At 30.2% G+C, this 21,966-nt stretch overlaps 1 long non-coding RNA gene across 1 annotated transcript; it reads right to left on the bottom strand.

Annotated features, from left to right (window-relative positions):
- Positions 1-19,261: 19,261 nt before the first annotated feature.
- LOC140955689 (uncharacterized) lies at positions 19,262-19,546 on the bottom strand. The gene is made up of 2 exons (XR_012170091.1): positions 19,459-19,546; positions 19,262-19,384 (listed from the first exon to the last, which is right to left on the bottom strand). It is a non-coding gene; the product is annotated as an uncharacterized lncRNA (long non-coding RNA).
- Between the last annotated feature and the right edge of the window lie 2,420 nt (positions 19,547-21,966).

Genomic DNA, 21,966 nt, shown 5'->3' with positions numbered 1-21,966 from the left:
TTAAAAAGATATTATATTAAGCTTTTAAATTGAAGTATTTAAATTAAAAAAAAAATTTTTTTATCTCCAAATTGAAAAAACATAACTTCTTTAATGGAAACATAAAGTATATATACAAAAGGTTTTCAAATCCCACATTGAAAAAAATATTATGTTATCTTTTTAAGTTGAAGTATTTAAACCAAAAGATTTTTTATCCCGCATTGAAAAAACATGATTTTTTTCTTGGGAACATAGAGTATATATACGAAAAGTGTTATTCTTTTTAGTTGAAGTATTTAAATCAAAAGGTTTTTTATCCCGCATTGAAAACATATGACTTTTTTTTCCTGGGAACATAAAGTATATATACTAATGGGTTTCAAATCCCACATTTAAAGAAAAAAAAAATTGAGTCTCGTTCGGGTTTGCCCAGGTCATGGGTCGACTTGCCGGGTCGCTTGGGTTTGGCTGGGTTGTTGTCACAGTCGATCTTTTATTAAACCCGAACCGTTCCAACCATCGGTTTGACCGGGTCTCGGGTCGAGCCGTCGGGCCGGACGAGGTTTAATAACAATGTTGGGGCCTGTTTGTTAACGAGGTTGCGTATGTGTTTTGTTTAAAACGCAGATGCAACCTGTTTGGTTAAGAAAAAAACACAGTTTACTATGTATGGATCCATATAATTTTGGGTCCGAGACGCAAGGAAAGGAAAAGCAACAAAATACTGCTTCTTGCGCACTGTTTATGCTAATTAATTAGCATGAACACTGTAGCATGGCTACATTGTTCATGTAACAGTGTAGCAGCTCTACTATTCTGGTCCAACTGGTTTCGGTTTAAAACTCAAAATGTATTGAACCAAGTCTGACCCACTAAAATAAAAAATATTTTAATTGTGTTTTATTTGAAAAACTAGTGTTTAACATTATTCAATGACATTACATAAATTAGACAGAGATTGCTTGATGACGTAGTATTTGCAGAATTTGATCGCAATGCCAATTTTGTTCTTGGTTATATTTTACCTGATGTTGTTGCACGCTTAAGAAACAAAAAAAACTATAGTCATTGTCGGATGTATTTCATATGTGATGGAATTGTAGATAATTTAATGGAACAATAAAAAATATTTTATATAAAATATTATTTATTTCATGATGTAATAACAATAGTTAAACCTACAATATTTAAATTAAAAACCATCAATATTAATATATATTTTAAAATTATTTTATAACCTCAATTTCAAAATATTATTAACTAAACACATTAAACTACTTTTTGTTCAATCTTAATTTCAACCACAATTTTAACCAAACATACATAAATATCAAGTAAACCTCAATCAAAAGTACTTTTTATAAAATAATTTTTTTTCAAATCACAACTACAACAGCTACCACAATACCAAACACACTAATCTCTCATGGATTGTGGTCAAGGAAAATCATCTAACTTCTCGCCCCTCACAACAAAAAACTTAAGTGCAAGGTAAATTTATCCGGGTTCCATTTCAAAAAAAAAAAAATCAAATACCTTGATGTTAGGGTTGTTTTGGTCCTTTCACAAAATTCATTAATTATTAAAGGATTTATTAGGGGATAGGTGTTTTTTCTAGTTTTTTAAGCATAGTAAAACGACCTAATTACCCTCCAAGTCAATTTTAAAAATGACACATGTGGGTATTTATGTCTTTTTTAATTTTTAAAAATACAATAAAATGATAAGTTTGCCTTTTTAAGAAACAAATTAAACCATGTGTCTCAAGGCCTTTTGGTCTTTTCACTGTGGTTTTTATTATTATCAGGTTAATAAAGGGCGACTTGAACCTTTAATAAGAATTAATTACTATTTAAATGGGGAAAGTTGTTGGTGCAATTGCTAGCGCTTGGGAAGCTTATGTGCGTCTTGGGCAACATGTAAAATGCCTCCTAGTGACCACATACACCTTTCTATCATGTCGTTAAAAGTGTCACAACGTCATCTTTTTATTGGTACAGTGCATATTTGTAGAGGTAGGGCGATTTATAGTCAGTAGGGCTTTCATCTTTTTTTTTTTTCTGTTCTCTTCCCCTGAAAATTACAGGTTAGTCATATTTGTTGTTAATACTTCAACTATAGTCCTTTTTATTTTTTTTCTTTTGATTTTTTTTTTGACCTTTTTGTAAAGATTTGTTTTTTTTTTAATTTCATCATTCTATCCAATTTGCAATATATTATTTTTTCAATTTGGTCTTTATTCTTTTTTTTTTTTATTATTGACTCTTTGTAAAAGTTTTATTATTTTCAATTTCATCATTCAATCCAAATTTATAGTATAGTATTTGTTTTCTAATTTGTTCTTCTTTCTTTTGATTTTTTTTCTTTTTATTAAAGTGATTTTTCTTTTTAATTTTGTCCTCTAATTTATTTTTATTTTTACTTTTAATTTTTATCTTCATTCTTTTAATTGTTATTTATGTTTTGTATCCTTTTGTTTATTTTTTTTTTTCTCAATTCCATCTTTCAATATATGTTTAGTTGAGGATTTGGCTTCACGGTTTTTTCATTTATAGTGGTTCTAGTCTAATGATCTAGGTTACAGGTTTGAACAATTAACGCTAGTGGATATTCTTATTTTTTTTCTTATTTATTTTATCCTCTAATTTCATTGTTCAATATTTATTTAAAAATGGGCTTTGTAGTTTTCTTCGATTTATTTTCTATTAAGTTATTTAATTTCATGACTTAGGCTGCGAGTTTGAAAGGTTAAACTAGATTGACTCATCTCTTATTACACAGGTTCATGTTTGTCATATTAACTCAAATTGACTCAAGCCTTTCTTTTACCCAGTTTATTACATATATTTGTGTGTGTGTGTGTGTGTGTGTGTGTGTGTGGGGTAATCCTTACAATAATTAAGTGTGATTTAATTTAGAATTGCAAAATTGTAAAGGTAAAATTTTTCAATTTCAATTTAATTTTTTTTCATTTTTATCTTCATTTTCTTATCATTATCAATTTTTTTTTATCTAATTAAAATAAAATCAATTTATTTCACATACTAACCTGAATCATAAATTTTATTTTTATTTTTCTAAAATACATTCACGACATCTAAATATTATAGAACCCTGCAGCGCAGCACGGCTACACATCCAGTTGAGCACCAAACTTAGCCAGAGCTAAAAGTACGTGATGCTTGTTTGGAGGAAGTGCGTCGCTCATGGGCGCACGGATGCCTTGACCTTTCCCTGATTACTGACCTTAACCCCCATGTGTATTGGACTGCAAAGGCTCCCTTTGGTCGGTCAAATATCCGTTTTTCACGAAGATATGAAACTTTATTGAACATCTGGCTACAATTGTGGTGGTCAAATAAACATATAATTACTTCTTCAATGCCCCATGAAGTGGAGATATTGAAGGTTAAAGTTTTAGATATTGTCCTTAGATTTGCCATCAAATATTAATTTGAATACTGTTTGTGGAGTATTAAAGGACATATAAATAATGTTAAATGTCAAGTTATTACATTTATGATTAATTAACCAAAACTGAGAGGTAATCAATTAGTTACACTTGTATCTTTGCCACTTCAAAGCAAAGAGGGACAATTGACATGATAGTAAAACTGAGACAAATTGAGAAGGAACTAGCTTCGGTGTAGGGCTGAACTATTTTTTTATATATAAAAAATATGTTTACATATTGTGTATGGAACAACTTATATAAAAATATATTTTTATCAAAATAAAACAAATAATATAATTTAATTCACAGCTCGATTAATATGGAAAAGTGAAATGGGATAAAAAAAAATCTAAAAAAAATCAATCTAAAGTAGCATAACAAACTTGCAACCTTGAGAAGCCAATCAAGATATCTCGAATAACCCGATAGAGAAACATATAAAAAATTATAAAACCCAATTAAAAAACATAACTTAAAGTCATTAGACCCAAAACATCTTATCTAAAAAAATAATGAAACTCTCAATCAATTAAATGTTGAATAATAAAATTAAAAAATAAATTTTAATTATATAAAAGAGTTAAAAAAAAAAGCAAATTAAAAGAATGATAATTAAGATTTAAAATATAAAATAAATTTTATTTGAAAAAGTAAGATTTTAGGAAAAGGAAAATCAATTTAGTAAAAAGAAAAAAAATAAAAAAAATAAAGTTAAAAGTTAATATAAAATATATAAACAGGTAAAAAATAAAATAAATGTACATAATAGAAGGCAGTAACGAAACAAGAAGTATTATTATTTTATCCTCGAGTACAAGCATTAATGACACCATTATGGGTAACAGCTAACACATTCCATGCTTGCTGAATTGCGTAAGAATGTAAGAAGAGGCAGGAAAGTCACGTGAATAAAGGGACAAATTAAGAACAGTGAGGAGAGAGAGAGATTATGTAAAAACAAATAGCAAGAAAAACACTAAAATAGTGATGGGAGGAGGAGGAGGAGGAGGAGGAGGAGGGAGGAGGGGGGAGGAGGAGAGAGGGCCAATCATGGTGGATAAATTTGATGGGTCACAGTGCGTCGTCTTAAGGAGACAATCTTCACAGCTGCAATCATTTGTACATCGGATCTTATGAGGTTTTTGTTTTGTTTTGTTTTTTTTTTTTTTATCATTATTGGTAGCCGACGACTGCCCATGTTGTGGGGTCTTTCAATTTGTATGGCAGCCCCGACTGAAATTATCATGAGGTGATTGTAATTGTGTGCGTGCGCTTCTCTCCCCCTCTACCTTTGGTTTTGTCCCTTCTCCCACAGCGTTGATTTTTCCGTGCTTCTTCAATTGTCCTCCAAAACTATTCCCTCGAAAGCCAAAAAAAAAAAAAAAAAAAAAAAAACCCTGCGAATCTATTCCTTCTTCGATGGGAATTATTATAGCAACATTATGGTCATATTTGTTTCTCGAAAAGTAATTTTTAAAAAATTATTTTTCAAATTTTTTTATATTTGTTTATTATTAAAAAAGTTGATCAACAGAAAACACTTTCCAATCAATTAAAAACACTTTCTAGTAAACGAAAAACACTTTTCCAGTCAATTTTAGTCAAAGAAAAATTTGACTTGGTTTTCAGGAGAGTGTTTTTCCTTTAGCTGTGTTTGTTTTCCGGAAAATCACTTTCCAAACTTTCTTGTATTTGTTTGTCATTAGGAAAGGTGGTCAATGGAAAATACTTTTCAGTAAAAGGAAAATTTAACTTGGTTTTCAGGAAAGTGTTTTCCTGAAAAATTTAGAAATGTCATTATTTGCTGATTATATCAAATTTGATCCTCAAAATTTTGATTGTTATATATATTTTGTTTTGAATATTTATTTTTTCAATTTCATCTCTTTAAAATTTTATTTTTATATTAACTTTGGTCCTTATTTTTATAATTGCTATTTGCTTTTTTCTTATCATTTTTTTTTATTAAAATTTTTTATCTATCAAATTTGATCCTCATTCTTTTGATTGTTACTTATTTTATTTGAAATAATTTATGAAATGTTGATTATTATTATTTTAATTTCTTCATCTTTCATTTTTTTTTAATTTTTTAGATTTGATCTCTATTATTTTGATTATTATTTATTTTATTTGAGATAATTTATGAAATTATATTTTTTTTTCAATTTCATTCTCATTCAACTTTTTAATTTGTAAGATTTGTTCCTCATTATTTTAATAAACTTGAGAAAAATAAAATATCAATAAGTTATTTTCCATGACATAACCAAACACTGGAGAAAGTGTTTTCCAACTGATTTTCCATTACACTACCAAACATCGGAAAAATACTTTCTTGGAATTCACTTTCCAAAAGAAAACTACTTTCCAGCAAACAAACGGGGCCTATAACAATTTATTAAGGCTTCCGTTTGTTTGCAGGAAAGTGGTTTTCTTTTGGAAAGTGAATTCCGGGGAAAGTGAATTCTGGGAAAGTGATTCTGAAAATATTTTTCGATATTTGGTAGTGTTATGAAAAATGAACTGGAAAATAATTTATTAAAAATTAATTTTTTTTTCAAGTTTATCTAATATATATAAAATATTTAATATAAAATATTTAATCACTTACAATTGTCATAACCCAAAATTTTTGACCTTTTTTATTTTTATTATTTAAAAAAAAAGATGATTAAAAATAAAAATAAAATAAATGAAGGATGAATTAAAATTTGGGTTAAAGGGCAACATGATTAGAAGTTTAAAGATTTAATTAAACTCTTGACTAGTTTAATTAATTAAATCAAGGGTTTAATTGGAGAATTGATTTAATTAAAATTTAGATTATTTTAATTAATGAAATCAAGAATTTAATTGAAGAATTAATGAGTTTGAGGACTTAATTAAACTTTGATTTAATCAAAAACCCAGGACTGTTGTGTAAATGGCGTTATAACTCAAGGATTCAATTGAATTTAATCCAAGAGCACAATTAGAAATCAATTATTTCTGATTAGGGACCCAATTGTTAAGTTTACACTGTCTAGGGACTAAATTGAAAAACAGCCATGCCCAAGGACACAATGGTGCCGTTTTGGGAGCATTGTTTATCGTCTCCTACGCTTGCGCGGATGAAGCTTGTTCAACAGGGAAATCTGCTGCAACAAATCCGGTCATGGACAATATCTGAGAAAACGCAAGAGGAGGAAGAACAACAGGTGACAAACAGAGAGGAGAGGAATTAAAGGGAGCCGAAAATCAGAGAAAAAACCCAGAATAACAGAGAAGCAAATGAAACAGAACCAAAAGAGTAGAGGAAAAGTAGAAACATAAAGCCTGCCAATCATCGTCTTCGCCACAACACCTGAACCAGCAAAACAGAGGAAGAAGGGCAGGGGAAACAGGCCAAGAACCACAAAAAAATGGAGGACGAACAGTGACAATAAAAAGAAGAACCACCCGAGAGAACCGGCTTTGTCTTCATCTTCAGAAGCAGCAGACAACAGGTAATCTCCCCTTTGCATTTTAATTCACTGCTACAGTAGCAAGTGAATAATAATTCATCACCCAGTTGTATTCTCGTTGAACAGCTGAGGGTGTGTAGAAAAAAGGAAAGTGTTTTCCTTTCTTTAACAGAAGGAAAACACTTTCCTTTGGCAACATTATTATTTTTAGGTTGACTGGAATTCATTTTCCTTTGACTATTTTCCTTTATTGTCGCCAAACATAGGAAAAGCAGGAAAGTGAATTCCAAGAATTCACTTTCCTGCAATCAAACACGACATAAACTCGGTATGGGGTTTACCAGTTCGAGGTCACATAATTTATTTAGGTTAATATGAAATTTTGTAAAAAAATATATTGAAGTTTTAATATCTCATAAAAAAAATTAATAAATAATTTATGAGAATATAGACTATATATATTTTAAATAATAAAGTTTAAAATATCATTTCATATTTTTTTTGTTCCACATTAGAAAGATATTTTTTTTATTTTAAGTTGAAATATTTAAATCAAAAAAGTTTCTTATCTCACATTGAAAAAATATAACTTTCTTCATTATACTAATGAGCTTCCAATCCTTCATTAAAAAAATAAGACTTTATTCTAGTATTTATATAATAAATTTTGATCTGTGCTAGTAACCAACAAGGAAAATTTGATCTTTAGAATGAAACCACTATATTTTAGATGCTTTGTTTCGGGAGCACCCGCCAAAATATGTGAGGCTAGGTGCTAGGTGTGTTTATACATTAATTTATTGGCTTGGTATAACAATCAAGTAGGTATTTTAAAACTAATTTTTTTATTAATTAAAAAAAATATTGGGTCTCTATCAGGTTGTAGCAGATCACTCCGGTCTCCACGGGACATCTACAACCCAAACCTTCATTCAGGAACTCAATATTTTACAAACAACAAGAAAAAAGGTAAAATAAAGAAACTTAAAACTGTAATGCAAAGCCAATTCTTCTAATAAGTATTGCCGCTCTCACTGCTCACCACGACTTTTATTATTGCTCCTCATACTACTAGTGATACCTTTGCTGCTACTAATTTAATTAAATCCAACCTCCTTCATCATTATTATCTAAAATGTCTTAAGTCCAAACCCTAAAAGAGTGACATATAGAGAGATCTCTTATATCTATAGAAAGACTCATGTGATAATTATGTAATTGATCTGTATACTTAGGATCATTAAGTTATTTTATATAAGGAGTGTTATGCTTTGATCCTAACTACACGTTTTAATCAATGATAACAAATAGACAAATATTAAGTATAACAGAAACTATATGAAGATATATAAGTAATCAATAAAGGATTCATCATCCTAGGTGAATTAGAAAAAATGTTTAATCTATTCTCAAATAGTATCGATTACAAAAGTTTTTACAAATATGGAATGAGTTTTGAAAAGAGTTCTAAAATCTTATTCAAAGTTGTCATAATCAAGGATAACAAATGAGCAAATATTGAGTATACTATAAACTATATAAAAATATTTAAGTAATAAAGAAATGATTCATCACCCTATGTCAATTAGAAATAATATTTTATTTGTTTTCAAATAATATTGATTGTGAAATTATTGATCAATGTGGAATGAGTTTTAAAAATAGTTTCAAAATATTATTCAAAGAATCAATGACTATAATGATGAGAAGCAACAAGATTTAACAAAACATATATACCCCATGGTATAATGTCTAAATCAAAACATTCATGATGAATGGATAATAATTACACTGAGAAACTAGTCAATTAAATATTAAGTCAAAACACTTATGACTTTTTTAATATTTAAGGGGATCATGACAGATTGCTAGACATTATACTTGGCATTCAAATATAAGTTAACCAATTGTTAAATTGATAATAAATTAAAATTTTTAATTTATTTAATCTCATTTTATTTATAATTATGATTTATATTTGAGCGGAACTTATTAATGAACCTTAATGGGTCATACACAAAAGAATCATTAATCCAAAATTAAAATGAGATGATTAATCAAATGTAACTTGATTGTAAATAAATTTTAGAAATTGACTAGAATATAATTAATACAAGGGATTATAATTATAGACCTAGAAAAATATCAAGTAGGGGTCTGGTTGAATAAATTTCTAGAACTATTCTAAAATAATATATTTGATATTATTTAAGAAAAAATTAATATTTTTTATTTATAGGGTTTTTAGGTTTCCCTATAAATAGAATTTTATGCCTCATATTTTTTAAGGTGAGTAAAGTATAGAATAAAAACACCTAAAATAAAAGACAAAAGAGTTAGCATTCTAATGTATAAGAATTTCTTTCTCCTGAAAGGGTTTAAGATATTTTTTACTGGTGATTTGTATGAATTATTGTTAGAGACTGAATATTTGAACAACTTATAATTTACGACAACACATCCTTAAGCAATTATTCAAAGAAAAAAAAAATTCTAATTTTCAAGTAATATTTACATAAATTCTAAATAACTTTAAATTTATTTAATGATATCTTTAAAATTCATGAAAATTTTTAAATTTATTATTTTCATTGCAAGTAATAGTTTTTGTAAAACGCAACAGTACACCCAACCCCAACACTGACCCCACATTCTGTTTACCGTCGCCACTGCCAAAAGGTTGCAATAAAAGCTTCACAATTTAACAGGACTAATGTTAAACATGCTGCAACTAGACAGCTTCCTTCTCTATTCCAAAAATATCAATTTTGAAGAATGTTTAACATTCATTCTGTTAAACTGTATAATATTACACAGTATTATAAATTAAAAATAAAAAGAATTTTCTAGATATTGCGATTTCAAGTCTTAACTGAGAGCAGAGCGGAAAAGATTGCGTGCTGTTTGTTTTGTTTTTTTTATGTTTTAAAAATATTTTTTTAAAAAATTAAAAGTAATTTTTTTATTTTTTTATTAATTTTAAATTAATATATTTTAAATATTTTTAAATTATTTTGATATGTTAATATTAAAAATAATTTTTAAAAATAAAAAATATTATTAACATATAATTTTAATATAAAAAATTATTTAAAAAATAATTATAATCATATTTCCAAATAAAATCCGAATAGATTTGAGAGGTCATGAGCGGAGAGGTCAAGGGTTGAAAGGGAAGGTGTCCAAAAAGGGTCCCCTACGTGCCAGTGACGGTCCTAGCGGTCGCGGTCTTATAGGAGTCGGAGCCATTAAATCCACGCGGTCAAAGTTTTTCAATGATGATTTTTCTGAGCCTCCTTCGTCAGCCTTGTATTTGTGTGGGGTTGTGTAATATATAGTCTTTCTTTTTATGCAAGTCAGAATAATCATTTCGTCGAGTTTTTTGTGATTTTTTTTTAAATTAACAAAGTTAATTACAAATATGGTAAGAACAGCATAGTTACAAAAATAATGGGTAAAATAGCATAGTTTTATCTTTGATAAAATAAATTCAACAATATTAAAAAACAAAATATATTAATTTGATTGGTCCATATTTTTTATTCAAGGATAAATGATGATTTACTTGTTTTTGTGGCAAGTACGACTTACTCAGCACACCTATGTTAACATTGGTGATTTTTTTTTTTTTTTATAATTAAATTTGTTTAATTGATAATTTTTTGAAGATACTGAGTGGTGTATAATTGAAACTTCGAGGTTTTTTTTTTTAGCTTTTCTCTCTCCTCTTTATTTAATATTTGTTTTTTTGAAAGTTGTTATTATAAACAGTAATAAGATATAAAAATCTGGCTTTCTAACCGTGACATCTATAATTATGTTATTTTACCAAAACATAATTTAATTGTGTTATTTCACCATTATTTTTTTAAATGTGCTAAATAAATAGCCTTTTTTGCATTATCACAATGAAAAAAATAAATGGCACACTAACATTGTCCAAATAATGTCTGTATTCGCTGAAAGTGTGCTATTTTTTAAAATATCTTCTAAATTATAATATTTTATTATTTATTTGTTATTGTGCTAAAAAACAACACAACAAACCCATTTTTTAATTTAATATTAAGGGTGTTTGACACTATATTAATTTTTTCTTTTTTTAACAAAAAAACACTTTATTTAAATATATAAGTTTCTAATGAAACTATACAAAATTAGCCGCACTACACTTTTAGAATCTATAAAGGTTTTACAAGGATTCAGGGGTTGTACTCTTGCAATTATTTTTATTAGAATCTTCTACTATTTTTTATATTAATTTGAGTTCCTTTGCTTATTATTTTTTTCATGTAAAAGTTCTTCAATTAATTAATACATCTATAAAATATTATATCAACTTATCGATTTGAACGTATAACAACTTTTTTAACAGTCAATAACTTTTTATTTTTAAAATTGTTCTTTTTAAAATGAAAATTAAATTATTAAAAGAACAAAAATTAATGAAGAAAAAATAACTAAATAATCCTAATTAATAAGAATAAAATAGATTTTTACTTTTTTACTTTGTTTATTATTATATAATTTCATAAATAAAAGAGTTATTTTAATTAAAAAAGTGTCATATGAACGAGTTGAAAAAAAGAGGTAATCTACAACAAGAGAATGTCACCGTTACTTAAGGATACATTAAAAGAACCTAAAAGATATATGAATTCAAATATAACTTATCTCGTAATTAAAGCGTTCATTTTTTTTTTAAAATAGAGACAAATAAATAACAATATGTCCCAACAAAACAGTCAATTTGCTAAATTTTCTTATATTCAAATCATGCTTTCAGTCTCATCCACAAACCTTAATGTACAATTAACTAGTTAATTTGCTCATGTTTGCCCGTGAGTCACATAAAAAAAATATTTAGGTGTTGGTAATGTATTATTTTAGTAGATAAAAAAAATACACTACCAGAAATTCACTTAATAGCAACGGAATCACCGACGGAATATTTCTGTCGGTAATTTGAGTTTGAAATTACCGACGAACAATTTTCATCTGTAATTCCGTCGGTAATTTTCATTTGAAAGTTCAAAATAAAGAAAAAAAGGGCAGGTCGCTTTTGACGGGTGATATTTCCGACAGAATCACCGACGGATTCAAAACGGGCGACCCGTACGGGTGATTGAACCGGTTCACCATAAAAAATACCAACGGAATCACCGACGGATTTGAAATGGTAGACCCGTACGACTGACATGACTGGTTCACCGTAAAAAATACCGACGGAATCATCGAGGGATTTGAAAAGCTTGTCCGTATGGTGACGTGTCTGTTTTCCCGTCAGAATAGTCGACGGATACACCGACGGATGTAATTCGTCAGTGTATTCGTCGGAAAAAGTTAATGTATGACCCCTCTGCCAACACTCTCCTCCCCCATTTCTCCTTCTTCTTCCTAATCCTAACTCTCCCCATCTGCAAATAACCAGCCGCCCCTCGCACCCAAACAAAATTCTTCCTCATCTCAGCACAACAAGTTGTATTTCTTGAAGTTTTGTGGTCACAACATCCGTGTTCTGATTTACTGACGGATTTTATCAATTTTTGTAAGTAATTCTATCTGTTTAAATTTTAAGATTGAAATGTCAATTTTATTGTTTTTTTAGTATATGTATTTTTGTTAGTAGATGTACGTGTTTTATTGTTATTTCTCAAACAAACTTGTAGTATATAAATGTATAATTTTATATTTGTTATGGTTTGTTTTAGATTTTTTAAGATTGTATTTGTTTATAAATTGTTAAAACTTTGTGGAATTACCGAATTGCATGTTATGTTTTGAAATAATTAATAGATTGCTTAATGGGTCCTTTTTAAGTTTTATTGATGGTATTGCAGATTGATAATTTCTATTAATTTATATATATTAATTTGTATGGACATTGATAAATGATAATGGATATTTAATATTTATGAGAAGTTGTGATTGGTTTGTTGGATAATCTCGAGGTAATGTGATATTTTTGCAAGTTTCTTTACCTAACTTAATTAATTAATACATGATGTCATCATAATTTTATAGAGGTTCGATAGAAGTCATGGATGATCGTTTATAGATGTATCTAGATTCACCCCAAGGATTGAGGAGGATGAATTATTGTAATGGGGTTCAGGGTTTTATTAATTTCGTAACATCTATTCCCAGAAACTTTACTGGAGACGGTATTAGGTGTCCATGTAGAAAGTGTCAAAATAAAAAGTATCTGCATACAGATGTTGTAATGATGCATCTTCTACACAAAGGGTTTATGGAGGATTATCAGTGTTGGTATGCACATGAAGAGGTATTTGTTAGTAATAAGAGAATGAGAGAAACGGTGGTTGGGTCAACTTCTAGTGCTAACAACGTGTATGAAGCGGCAAATGACAACACTAATCCTTACAGAAATATGGTTATGGATGCAATGAGAATGAATCAAGGTAATGTCAGTCAATGTCCAATCGTAGAAGAAGAACCTAATGCAGAGGTAGCTAGGTTTTTTGAATTGTTGAAAGATTCTGACGAACCATTATGGGATGGCTACACAAACTATAGTAAATTGTCAGCCGTGGCACAAGTGTTCACCATCAAGTCAGATCACGAGTTGAGTGAGCCGGGTATGACAAAATTATTGATTGGGCAAGAAGCATTTTACCTGAAGGGAACAAGCTGAAAAAGAACTTCTATGCTGTGAAGTCCATGATGAAACCCCTCGGTTTAGGATACCATGAAATTGACATGTGCCATAACTTTTACATGTTATACTACCTTGAAAATGCTGAGATGACCGAGTGCATGACATGCGGGCATTCCTGTTACAAACCCAGAACTGGCAGGGGAAAGACTCTAGTGGCATATAAAAAACTTAGATATTTCCCGATCACACCTAGATTGCAGAGGTTATTCATGTCACCAAGGACTGCTGAGCACATGACATGGCACCAAACATATGATGCGGTTGATGGTGTGATGGTGCATCATTCTGACGGCGAAGCGTGGAAACACTTTAACAGTGTGCATCCTGACTTTTTAGTTGAATCAAAGAATGTCCGTCTTGGGTTGTGTACAGATGGATTCAACCCATTTTGGTCATTTGTTGCTCCCTATTCTTGTTGGCCGGTCATACTCATAGTTTATAACTTGCTACCGGGAATGTGTATGAGGCCGGAGTTCATGTTTTTATCTACTGTCATACCCGGTCCAAGCAGCCTGGGGTGGAATACAGATGTTTGTCTTCGATTGTTGATTGATGAGCTGGCGCAGTTGTGGTCCTTAGGAGCTCTAACTTATGATATATCGAGGAAACAAAATTTCCTTATGAGTGCAGCTTTGATGTGGACTATCAATGATTTTCCAGCTTATGGAATGCTTTCTGGTTGGAGCACACATGAAAAACTTGCATGTCCATACTGTATGGAAAACAACAAGGCATTCACGCTAGCAAACAGAGGTAAAGCTTCTTTTTTTGACTGTCACCGTCGCTTCTTGCCACTTAATCACAGGTTCAAAAAGAACATAAAAGATTTCTTTGTTGACAGAGTTGAAAAAGATGTTGCATCCCCGCGTCTTTCTGGTGAAGAATTGCATCATGTTGTATTAGAGTCAGTGACATTGTGTTTGGCCTTCAATCAAGTAAACAAAGAGTGGCGTCCGAACAACAAAGAGTGGAGTCTGAACAACGGAGATCGGAGTTTGAACGACAAAGAGCAGCCTATGAAGAGCTTCGTCAAATGATCATGAACATGGCACAAGGTGGAACATTTGCACCAAATCCTTTTTGGCCGCATAACAGCCAGCCTCCTCCTCCTCCTCCTCGACCTTTATATTAATTTTTAATAAACATTATTTACATTTAAAATTTCATTTAATGTTTTTTTGACACATTCATTTTGTAATGAATATTATTTATCTTTTTTTTTTGTTTTTGATGCTTAATATAAATTTATTTGCATAATTGGTTTTTATTACCATTAATTTATATCATTTTTATATTATGTATTCAAAATAATTAAAAAAATAAAATAAAAAAAAACATTACAGAGGGATTTACTGACGAACTTGATCCGTCGGCATTAAACAGTAGCTGAGACCATCACCGACAAATTTCCAGATGGATAAATTCGGTCGGTATATTTTTGACTCACCAACAGATATATCGACGGACGTATTCCGTCGGTGTTTTAACTTACCGATGAATTTACGGACGGATATATTCGATCAGTATCTCAAAATTCACCGACTACTTTACCGACGGCCAATAACCGTCGGTAACTTGTGATACCACCGACGGATTAAAATCCGTCGGTATTTTTCAAGTGGGAAACCTTTTTTTTTGGCGCGCAAATTCCGTCTGTAAAACCGTCGGTAAATATTTTTTTTGTTGTTCCGACCGATATAGCGATGGAATGTGGAATCACAGACGAAAGGTTTGCCGACGGATGTATTCCGTCGGCAATTTAATCGGTAAATAAGTTACCGACAAACTCCTAATCACACACCGACGGAATATTTCCGTCGGTAAAACTATGATTTCTTGTGGTGATAATGTATTCAAAATTAAGTTTATAAATTTAATAAAATAGATCAATGATTATATATGTAAATAAATAATAAAAAAATTCAATATCTAAAAATAGATTGGATGATTGATAAAAACTTGACTTGATTTAAAAAATATATTTTAAGTGTCAGCCACACAAGTTAAAATCACAAAGCCTGAAGAAAAGTAAAATTGACACCCTAAACATTGGGTGGCTCAGTTTTCTAATGATTTATACCCATATTTTTTATGGCAAAAATGAGTTTCATTTTAATTCTACACTACTAGGCATGTTCATGGCAATTATTTCCTTCGCTACTGGGCATTATATTCATGGAAATTATTGAAATTCATTCAGAAATAAACTAAACTTTCAAGCCATATATAAAGTCAAAATCATTATTTCAATTTGGGAACCAAGGCTACTCCTAAAATATTAGTACTGCTTACTGTTAGTAGCATATATAGGTCATCATACTGCTTACTGTTATTAGCTAATAATACTACACCGCAATGATTTCTTCCATTGCATCATTACTTATATCATGTTTTTATTGAATAATTTGCCATAGCACTATCCTGCAGATGATTGAACCGACAAATCATGACACTCTAACTATTTATCTGATAATTTCCAGAGACGTATAAACCATTTCAAAGATATTTTTAATGTAAAGTAACAGTCAGCTGTCGTTGATCTATGAAAGTTAATCAAAATATTCCTACAGGCACTTGCATTTCTCTTCTTGATTTTCTGAATTTAAAAAAAAATGGTTTAAGATACGAGGACAGCTTCTGATCGACCCAAAATTATAAATAACTAAATTATTTATAAATTTGTAAACAAGAGGAGGGGGGCGTTGCTGGGTTTCGTCCATGAACAAGCGAAATCCTAGCTATACGTGGATCCTATGAGTTTCAAATTACTACCAGTGCGATGGAGGAGGGTGTTGCAATAAACAAAGGGAAGGCACAAAATCATGACACTCCGAATCACTAGCCATTTATAATTAAAAAAAGGTATGTTGTCACAATTAAAAGTCAAAAGAAATTAAACCATCATCATGAACAGCAAACTTTGCCTAAAAAAAGCATTTGGTTAAGCAAATGATTGTTATTTTATGATTACGAAGATGAGAACTCTAAAAGACATCTTAGCACGCAACCCTGGAAATGGAAGGATCTTTGTTCCCTTTCAGACAGCATTATCAAGACTTTGTCATGCTTTCTTTCATTATCATAATCATCACCGTCATGATCATGATCATCCCTTGTCCCTTTCCGCATCCTGGGATGCTGTATTATGCTGCGAAAGGAAGGGACAACAAACCCTAAAAAATTGCATTTTTTTTAATGGATGATGATAATGATAACACTTATAATAATTGCTACAGTTCTTTTAAGTTTTTTTTGTGGCTCAAAGAAGAGAAGGACGACTTGGCTGACGAGAATTCGAGGGTATGATGACAAGGAAGTTTGGTTGCTTTTAAAAATCCAGAAAAGTCCAAAACTTCCATAATCTAAGACGATATGAGCAAAACACTACAACGTTAGTGCACATACTGCTAGTATTGGCAATTAGCATATCATTTCTACGACAGAATAAAAGGTAGCAGGGCATCAGAAACAATACTAATTGTTTGAATGAAGAGAACTTGGAACCCCACCAATCTTCATGTTTATGATTATTGCGGGAGGCCCATTTAAGACCAAACTTCCAAATACTTCCACGTTCACTCTCCCACTATATTATGACGACCTTCTGTTGCTCATTAATAGATTGTGGAGGTGTTCTCTTCTAAAGGTTGCTGGATGATTTGTGTCTTTTATTTTTGGTGGAAGCTTGCCGGATCCACTTGCACAAACCAAGTGCTAAACAGCCTAATGCCTGCATAGCCATCCAATTTTGTCAACAAATAGGTGTTCATAGACAAATGAGAGCTTGAGTCCTCATCCATTGTAGGAATTATGACCATAACTTGGTCGTAGAATTCATTACAGTATATGGAACAATGGGATCCCTTGGCTGAAACCTGCTACAACTCTCTCGTGTGCTCAATCATAGCCTTCGCATTTCTCAATAATGTTTTCATCTCCGTTTTCCTCCCGGCCAGACTTTACAATGTGATTATTGATGAAGTTGTAATTCCACCACCGTCTTCCGATCCTAGTATATTATTGATGAAGTTGTATCTTGGGCTGATAGAGTGATCGGGCTTGAGTACGAGTCCACAACCTTTTCAACGAAAACAAGTCTTATGTCATAATAGTGGACCATCCGATACTTAGGTAAGTAAATGTAGGAGGAGGAAAGTGTGGAGCAGGAGAATAATGAGAAAAGCAATGGTAAAAAAATACTATTAGAAAATTGAAAAATATTAATGAAAATAATAATGGAATATTATTGTCAGAAAACAACTTGTCCATAGTTTTCATCATAGAAGTGATGAAATGAGTAACTTTAATATTGATAGACCTAAAAATTAATTTAAGAAAATTATTTTCATATAATTATAAAACTTAAAATAACTCAATAAAAATTGAATAATATCATGAGACAAAAAAAATTACATTGAAAGGTATCCCTTTCATTATGTTATCTATTTATATATGGTGGCCTTTATTAATAAAGAGATGCATGATTTGTGCTTGATAGTCGAGCCTTGATTGGTAACTTTTATATTAGGTATCTCTTCATAATCTTTTTATAGATTCACGACGCTATAACGTACCAACATGACTATTTGATGAAGCATGAGTGCTTTTATAGGACTAGAACTTGGACTTGTTTCTTTCTTGAAAACATGGTATCTAAAATGAAATAATAAACACAAATTAAAAACACATACAACAAAATCACCCAACAAATAAAAATATAAGAAATTTAAATATTTATTAAAAATAAATCACAATTAACCTTCACAAACCAACTAATAACCTAACAACCCATCATTTCTTTAAGTAACTCAATTCCCTCAATTTAGAAAAATATAATTAATAATACAATAATTGTCAAACACATCATAAGTTGAAACATACTTAACCCCTAATTGTTATCAATTTTACACAAAATCAATTTTTTCCAAATCAATTAATACCATAATTATTATCAACTACATATCAATTTAACTAAACCCTAAATTTTTAACAAAACCCTAAATTGACTAAATTAATTGGTACCTAAGTAATTATCCATCATTTCTTCAATTCAAGCTTATTCAACCTAAACTAATACCTGTGATTATTATCAATTCCACACAAAATCAATTTTCTTTAAATTAAATTTTCAACTTAACCAAAAGATTGACAAAAAAAAAGAGTAACCGGTTCTTATTAAATTATCCATCATTTCTTTAATTCTAGCACTCTTAAGTGATAAAATCACACTCAATTTTAGGAGTGAGCATTTTCGGTTCGGTTCGGTTTTTCTCTAAAAAAACTAACCAAAATCAAAATTTGAAAAATTAAAAAATTCAAACTGGAACCGAACTAGAACCGGTTCAAACCGACATGTTTCGGTTCGGTTCGGTTTGGTTCTTTAACAAAAAACCGAAAAACCTGTATTATTGTTTTTTTGGGCTTTCTAATGGGCTTGTAATTAATATAAATATTTTCTATATTTGTTACAAAATTCTATAATAATATATTTAATATTTTTTGTCACTAAATATTCATTTATATTTAATTATTAGTGCTAATATTGTGTTTAATATGTTGCAAGTCTTTCTAATATTTATGTTTTGGAGTTTGGACTCCTCATGCATCAAAGTTTAAATAACACACACACCAAATTAAAATTAAAATTACAAAGCATTGCCTTCAAATGGGCTTAAAAAAAACAACAAATAACATTGCCATAAAAAATAAAATACTTCATGCAAAAAATATAAATCTTCATTGTGCACATCATTTCAATCAAAAAGCACATCAAGATGACAAGAACATTGCACTTTGATTCCGTAATACCATTGACATCAAAACCTGAAAATCAAGATCTAAAATTATAACATGATAAAATAAATTAGAATATGTAAAAATAAAAAGTAGTATTTTACCATCAAAGTAACTTTTGAACTAATTATCATCCGTTACTAAATGTAACTTTCCACCAAATTTTACAAAATAAAAAAATAGACATGTTAGATGATTGCCAACAATTTAATTAATAAATAACAAAATAAAAGGTGTAAGTTTCTAAAATAAATTACCTGATTCAAGGTTTTCATAGGTTTCAAGATCATTTATCAAGCTTCTAATATCAGTTGGAATTGATCCATGATGCAACCAATTTTAACAACAAATGAGTGCTTGAATAGTTGCTGGAGATAGGGAACTTCGAAAGTGATCAAGTACACGACCACCTGTGCTAAATGCTGATTCAGAAGCCACTGTGGATATAGGAATAGCCAGAACATGTACATTATTTTCTTTTCATAAAATAAAATAAAAAAATCAGTTTTTAGAATTGATAAATTAAAATCAACCGAACCCCCCCTTTTTTTTTAACACAGATAATAAACATTATTCTCTATTTTTGTAGCATACAACACACCATAATAATGGATTAGCATTTAGCAATGATATTTAAAACAAATATAATAACATTTTTTTCTCACACAGCACACCATTATTCTATGTCTTTACCCATTTTTCTCCCTGATGTAATAACATCAGGCTCACCACTACGTACCAGTGCCAATTATTCCCATTTCTTTCAGTGATGTGCTGTTAGCTAGCTTAGCTTTAGCATTTGGAACATTCAATCTGCGTTTTGTATATTAAATTAACATGCAAGAGTTTGTATATTAAATTAACCCTCATTTCGATATTAATCTAGATTCCATTTCATTAACATTCTTTCTCAGCAAAGAAAAATAGTAAAACACATTGTTTATCATAAATTTCTTCTTAAGCAGTTTATTAAAAAATAAACAGAGCATATGTTAAAAAAAAATAGAGAGATTGACAAGAAAAAAAAAAAATCATACCTGGTGTGACATGATTCAAGGTCAGGTGTGAGAGAGGGAGGTGACTGCCTGACTGGGTCGCTAAATCTGGAGTTGGACTCTGGAGGTTTGGTGTGCCGGTGTGGTGTGTATCCTACGATTCAAGATTGGGTGTGACCGTGTGAGAGAGGGATATGGTTCACTGGTGTTCGAAGATGAAGATGGTGGCCGGTGGGAGAGGGATGTGGCTGAGTCGCTGATTGGCGTTTGAAGATAAAGATGGTGGGAGAGGGATGTGGTTGGCTGGTGTTTAAAGATGAAGAATCGAAGATGGTGGGGGCTGCTTGTGGTCCAGTAGATGAAGATGGATTAATTTCGATTTGAAATTGTGAATTGTGAGTTGAGGGAGTGGCTTAGGAGCAAGGACAAGGACGGCTGGATTATGGATGCTAGGGTTAAGAAAAATAACACGATTTTTTTTGTATTTATAGTACCTCTTAAACTGAACCGGTTCGATTCAGTTGGGGTTTTTCCGGTTTTCGGTTTCTGAAACCGAAACCGAACTGAACCGAAATTGTTTTTTCAAAAATTAATCGGTTTAATCGGTTTTTTTTTTAATTCGGTTTTTTCGGTTATTGTTTTCTCGGTTTTTTTGCTCACCCCTACTCAATTTTACTTGGCAACAAATTAAATCCATTCCTCCCAAAACTAACCCTAAAATACAAATTATACATCAATACAATAAAATTATCACAATAAAACAAGTAAAAAACTTAAATATACAAGAAAATTACAAACACTACAAATAAACTTCAATAAATTAAATTAAATGAGTAAATTTGCTTGCTTGGTGAAGTGAAGCTTGACAAGAAATGGAATCAAGTGGGGGTTGTTAGACTTTTTTTGTAGGAAGAGAAGAAATATTTTTTTTTATTGAAAGAAGATAAAAATTAGTTGAGTAGAGCCACTGTCGGGTATTAATTTCTTTTAAAATCACTAATGAAATTTTCATCGGCAATTTCATTGATAATTTAACATGTCAGCAATATCAACAGAATTGCACATGGATTTTTTTTTTTAATTCCATCACCATTTATATCTGAAATTACTGATGGAGTATTTTTATTAGCAAATCATGATGGAATACTTTTTGTCAATGTTTTCATTTTTTTTTTTTAATTTTTTAGTAGTGAAACGTGTAGAGAGAGAAGCATGAGTTGTAGTGGTTTTGTGGTAATGTTGTTGCTTATAAATGGAGACTTGTAAGGGCTTATTTTTATGTTATGTTATTATTTGTGAGTTAAATTGTATGGCCTGAATGTTTTACCAAATGACTAGAGGTATTTGTAGACCTTGGTCACTCCAACTTATCTTATGCTTTTTAGCATGATGTTTGGTCCAATGAGTTGCCTTTATACAAACAATTTTCCTTTTTTTTTTTTTAATGCAAATTAGAAAGTGGAAAAAATACCTTAGTTTCAGAGATATAGGAGTGAGTTGTTAACTGTTACAATTGGAGGTGTAAATGGACAAAAACGTTGAAAAATCATGAGCTTCATTTAAAACATGATATTTTGAATATTTTTTCTAGTGTGAATATCAGTCAAGTAATCTCTA

Source organism: Populus alba, chromosome 6 (assembly GCF_005239225.2).
Source record: "Populus alba chromosome 6, ASM523922v2, whole genome shotgun sequence".
Classification (NCBI taxonomy): domain Eukaryota; kingdom Viridiplantae; phylum Streptophyta; class Magnoliopsida; order Malpighiales; family Salicaceae; genus Populus; species Populus alba.
This window is presented reverse-complemented; position numbering and strand designations above follow the sequence as displayed.